Source organism: Malaya genurostris, chromosome 3, assembly GCF_030247185.1.
Source record: "Malaya genurostris strain Urasoe2022 chromosome 3, Malgen_1.1, whole genome shotgun sequence".
NCBI lineage: Eukaryota > Metazoa > Arthropoda > Insecta > Diptera > Culicidae > Malaya > Malaya genurostris.
The window spans coordinates 45,477,692-45,483,691 of NC_080572.1; the positions used below are offsets into that span (position 1 = coordinate 45,477,692).

Genomic DNA, 6,000 nt, shown 5'->3' on the forward strand with positions numbered 1-6,000 from the left:
CTCGTTCATGCGTGCAGTGCCCTGATCGGTTGGATGTGTGCGACTATGTCAGGGCGACATGAAATAGGGGGCTATTACATGAAGGAAGGTGTTTAAGTATGGTGACTAGAGATTACCCTTAGGACATGACTTCGACGCAATGGTGCTGCTCTTAATTGGAGATGATTGTTTCAATCAATTTTTTGTAATGCAAAGTGCTAAATGCTGACCGATTAAATCAAATGATTGTTTACTTTGCCTGTCAAAGCCAACAGATACTTGAAAAATCATCATTGAGTTGTAGCTGTATCCAGATGTGGTAAATATTTCAGTTTAATTTCTGAATTTGAATAAAGATTGAGAATGCTTATCTCATTATATTCTCTGTTACTGAAATCCTCTGTTATGAAAATCTACTGAAAGTTTTTGTTTTCAAGTATATAAAACGACCAGTGACGTGCTTGTGGAAGACTATAAAACATTTTGAACTATCACCATTTCTGCAAATTATGTCTTTCTGGTCACTTTGCTTTTCGTTACTGTCGACGAGAAACAGATCGAGAGGAGAAATAGATGCATAAAATTGTGAAAAACTGAACATTTGCTATAAAAAATCGCCAGGGCTTGAATCCGCCTTCTTCTCTTTACCGTGGAGATACTTTATCAACTAACCTACTCTGCTACATGTAAGGATACGTTGCAGAAGGTAACCTGATTAAGGAGAGTGTAGGGTCTATCATTTTTGCCATTTTTTTTGCAGAATTATCGTTTAACAAAATAAATTTAAATGTTCCGCATGACAAAAAGCATCGTTCGAACAACAAAAAAATATCGTGGAAAAATATTGAGAAATAAGTCAGTGGAAAGGTATTTTTGAAGACGCTTCTAAAAAATCATGTTTTGCGGTGTCCACTGTATCTCAGCGCAGGCTAATCAGAAGTGAACAAATCAAAGTAGCATAGTTAGAGTAGAAGTTTTTCTAGACCCCAATGTTTTTGTTTGATTTTTTTTTTTATTTTTTGTTAATTTTTGGTGGTTATTCAAAGTGAAAACTACGATTTTTCACGAAAAAATTCGCCATTTTGAAGCTGTAAAAATTCCCCAAAGTTTTTACTACGAAAAGGAAAAAGTTGGGATCTGGTTTTTTATATGTAGAAAGTGTTCGCAAAATTTGGAAAAAAATGGTGCAATAGTTTTTGAATAACGATGGACACGGACTTTCAAAACTTACTTTCGAGCAAAAAGCATTTAAAGTTTTTTGTCTATAAAATCAATGAAAACAATTTATTTCTCAAGGGAGCCCGTAGGGTCTAATATTTTCAAAAAATCATATTTTTTCGTTTATAATTTGTTATAATGAATCATTTATAGAATGTTTTGTCAAGTTTTTAAGTCAATCAAAGCAGAAGTCTTGGGCCTATGTGCCGAGCTCTTACTTTTTCGCAGTATGAGATAAACAAAGACCCATAACTTGCAGTTTTGTTCCGATATGCTTGAACACATAATATTCTTGAAATGTTTTACTATAATAAAATATAAAGAAAAAAATAAATGATTTTTTAAAAGTGTTAGACCCTACCCGCCCCTTGACTGGTGCGAAACAAGTGCATGATACTTTGTTGCGGTTCATACTGATCTCGTATCACAAATCTCGCTCTGACTATTTGAAACATCCGTGTTCTTATTTCTTTTGATCTGGTCCCCGTTTGTTTTATCTCATGCTGTTTTGTTTATTTTATCTCATGCTGCAGGTACACACCAGTTGTGTTAATAATAATTGTAATAATAATAATACATCATAGGCCACACCTGACGTGTTTTCAACGGTCATTATTCCCGTTAATACGGGATTTTTGTAGTCCGGGTCTGGATGGAAAGAAATTTAATTGGAAGTGACAGAAGTACAAAAAGTCACTTTGCAAGCTTCGTTTTACCATAATTGATCTAGATTGTTTTTTCAAGTAGGACTTTTTTGACTGATTTCATTTAAATGGATATAATCGAGAAATGACAAATCCTACAAAAAAGTGTTGTTCAGAGACATTCACAAAATCAGTGAATATTTTTAAAAAATCCTGTATCAATCCATCTAGTGGTGTAATTATGTCTTTTTAAACCAATTTTAGAAAACAAATCCCTTTTTCCTCGCTACTCGCCAGTGTTGGTGATTGTCGAAAATTTGACAGAAGCTGCTATGTTGCTATCAATATTGTATACAACATTTTCCATCCGGTAGAATGCTACAGGAAATCGTGTCTCTTAATGCATGAACCGTGAGAGAATTTCACGCCCTTAAAAAAAATTTACAGTCTGCTAATAATCGTTGCTGTGTGGAAATTCCCAAAAGAGAATCACAAGTTGACAATTATCGCAGAAAATCGAACCGATGATTCAACTTGATGATTCTTACACTAGGTTGCAATATTTCAAAACCCTTGTGTGGAGCATTCACAGACATTTTCATAGACACAACTTATACAAAGGTTATATGCACATAGTTAGAATAAGCGGCAATAGTAAAATGATTCTATCGCAATTATCAACTGGCTGTATAGAATCGGATCGCGAAACGAGAATAAGCAACCGTTTGTTGCTTCAGAGCGGATCCCCACAGCAGCGTGCTAAACTTTGATTCTCAGAAATGTCATCGAGAGAAATTCGCTCTCGCACTGGTGTCGATTGTATGCTAAATGAGCCATGCCGGGTTTTTGTTGTTGCGATGATTTCCGTCTCTCTTTGATGGCACTGATTCAATCGTTGAAGAGTTGCCAGTGAACGTTCTTTGATACGATAAAAGCCATCCTTGGCTGTAGGTACATATGATCCCTACCAGTCGTTTATGCATTGCAACATGGATGATGCTCAAGAAAAAAGTCTAAATCAATTACTTTTTCTTGTCTGAAATGATATTTTTCCGATGTCTGTTTATCGAAAACTAAATCAATGGAATTAAAAAAAAACAGTGAAAATAACTTCTTTTTAAATTTTGTGCAGTTCATTTCAAACTAAGTATTCTTTTCAAAATCGAAAATTCCAATGTTGGCAGCACCCTCTCAAATTTCAATCAATTTTTATGAACGTGTAGACTTTACCACGGTTCGTTTTTCGAAAATTGAGCTAGACTAATCGAACCCATGTATTCTAATGAGGGTCAAATTTTTTTGAATGAAAAAAAATTCGTTTTGACGGTTCAGTCTTGGCATTTCATTCCTTTTGTGGAATTTGACATTTCTATTTCAACAAACTTCGGCAGCCGATTCTAAGTGTTCAGACTAGTCCTACTGACGGTTACGTCATTTATACCATTATACCTCCGCAACCGAAAGTGACAACCATTTTACCTTCGAATTTGATTATTGACCTAGTAGTGGCTTAAGCTTGTTGAAATTGGTTCTGTCGTCTCCAAGAAAATTGTGCGAAGAGCAAAATAGGTCGTTTTGTCAGTAACGTTTACCGTTATATTTCCGGAACCAGCAGTGACAGCCAATTGACCTTCGAACATGATTCACAACTCAAGAGTAGCTTTCAAACGTGCCTAAGTTTGTTAAAATTGATTCAGCCATCTCCGAGTAATGTCTTTGAAAAGGTGCACACACAGAGACATTTTCCGATCTTGTAGAGCTGTTTCGAATGGTATATAATACTCCGGATCTTCGATCAACAGTCGGTTTTCCAGCAATTTTATTATCTTTCTGCATAGAAAGGCAAAAATTTAGTTAACAAAAAAATATTCTGACTTTTTTATCATATAGACTTTTTGTGACATAGTCAGCCATTTTGCATATTTAGTTTTTTTTAATAAAATAAACTATGCAGTCTTTCGGAAAAGGTCCAAACTGTTTTTGCTGATTTTATTTCAATTAACATAATCGACAAATGATAAATTCTACAGAAAAGTGCTGTTTCGATGACTTTTGAACAGTTAGTGGAATTTTGGGATGTAAATTGTTTTCTACACAAAAAAAATCGATTGTAAAAATGTATAGTCAATTTACAAAAGAACGTCATTTTGCGTCTTTTGTTAGCCTACATGCCGAAACGAAACATTAATATGATCGTCTTTGTAATACGGTCATTCACCGCATTTTTTCAATGTAGTTCAATTTCTTCTGTCGCGTATGCTACTCCCAAAATCATAGTTGGGGTACTAGGAACAACTCGAAAAACTGCAGCCATCCAGTCTCCTCTGTTTGTCGATATGAGCAAGAAACTCTATACTATCGCCACAGAAAGCCGAACTAGACTCGAACGGCAGCTGGCAGTGTATATTAATCCAAATGCACATGCCATCTTAAGCTATTAATAATCTTACATTTTACTTGCCATTTCATGCCTGCCTGCCACTAAGAAGTGGAACGTGGAACATGAAACGGAACTGGTTGTGCAGGATTTTCACGTAGCAATTGTCGTAAAGGCAAAATTGTGTGTCACTAGTCTCCAGTGAACAACAGTTCGACACGACCCCGGATCGATGTGTGTATTACTACTGTCCTTAAAAGGCGGTAGTTCCGCCCTGATATGGGTTTATCAAGGTGAGCGTGACCAAAGATTGAGAGGCACCGAACAAATACACTTTACTCGAACTCGGCGAGCGGCCGTGGATGGGTGATTCTGACTCAAAAGGGAGTTACAATCTTTAATTGATAATGAAGCTAGAGCTGCTAATGGGCCGTGTATCAATTCTAGAACTACACTCTAATCACTTGGGAGATAAAGTACAGGATGGAGAGACCATGAGCACGTGACAAGAAAGAACCGTTAATTGCCTAGTGTTATCACCCTATATGAATGTTAATGAACTTGAACCAAAATGTATTTGTGTTTAGTTATAAATTATTAAAACTTTTGTTTATCGCGTTGCTCCGCCTTTTTTGTGCTTCATCTGGACAGTACTTTAACGGCAGAAGGCTTCAGGCTGATGTCGCCAAGAAAACGATGCTGCCTGCAACGACGACAAGCTGCTTGAACGGAGGAAAAAAACCTACTATCTGCCATTATCGCACCTTCCGCATGCTTTACGTGCATCTGCCCAAACGCCATTTGTCACGGCCGCAGCCGGTAGTCATTTATTATAACTTCTCATGTTCGGTTTCAAACGTCCCTTGCTAGGCCAACAACGCATGGGTTCCATGGTTGGGATGACACAGAAAACTACATTTTAGCTACCGTGCAGGCGGCGGCAACGAAAAAAAAAGGTCACAGGTCCCCACACGGTAATGAAATCTGGACGGCCGCAACAAAAAAAAAACGCCAAATAAATAAACAACAATCAGCGAAAAACAAAACAGAACGGCACAACTCTCTGACAACTGACTGGCTACACAACGGTACACCGTGATCATCATTTTTGTCAACCGACTCACAACCTGGCGCACTTGGGTATTCTCCTCAGCTGTTCTTTTTGCGTCGTTTAACTCATTTCCTCCATCAACTTTCGTCACTTCACTGGTTCATTTTTGCCTATACGACACTCGCTTCCAGCTTTTTTCTCACACACTCTTCAAATTGATTAATTCTTCAACATACTTTACTTTATCGGTTATCCTCTGCGGAGTTTTATTTCTGCTCCGATGGTTGGGGGAGGATGTCTTATATTTCACTTCAGCACCCTTCCATCTTTTCTTGTTAATCTTTGTTACTTCGATGTGTTATTTTCAATTACACCAACATAACACAAAACTATTCGATTCCGATTCAATTCAACTCCACTCCAATTGATTGTGGAACATTCACACTTTTATCCTATTAGATACTGGTGCGGGTGGCACAAACTACTGTTTGAGACTCGGTACTTTCGAACGAGTTCAAATTTACAATTTTCGATAGTCCAAAAAACGCGATTTCGACGAAAATTCGTAACAGTTGTTCGCAAGTTCCCCGCGTCGTGGGACGACGGCGGAGGTCGACGCTACTTGAAAACACGCGAGCTCGCGCGCGTGAAATACGACGATCACCGTACTGCCAATTTTAAACCCAATGAAAACCGATCCAAACGCGTTCGTGCTTCGAATTTAACTAATT

General features: G+C 37.5%; 1 protein-coding gene across 2 annotated transcripts in view; it reads right to left on the reverse strand.

Annotated features, from left to right (window-relative positions):
• LOC131435863 (IQ motif and SEC7 domain-containing protein 1) overlaps positions 1-6,000 on the reverse strand; it is a 215,131-nt gene extending 209,131 nt beyond the window's left edge. Inside the window, exon 1 of one of the 2 annotated variants that reach the window (XM_058604105.1) lies at positions 5,511-6,000. The gene's annotated coding sequence lies outside the window, so the exon portion shown is untranslated. Of the gene's footprint in view, positions 1-5,505 lie in introns of both variants that reach the window. The other variant, XM_058604104.1, reaches the window with a different exon arrangement.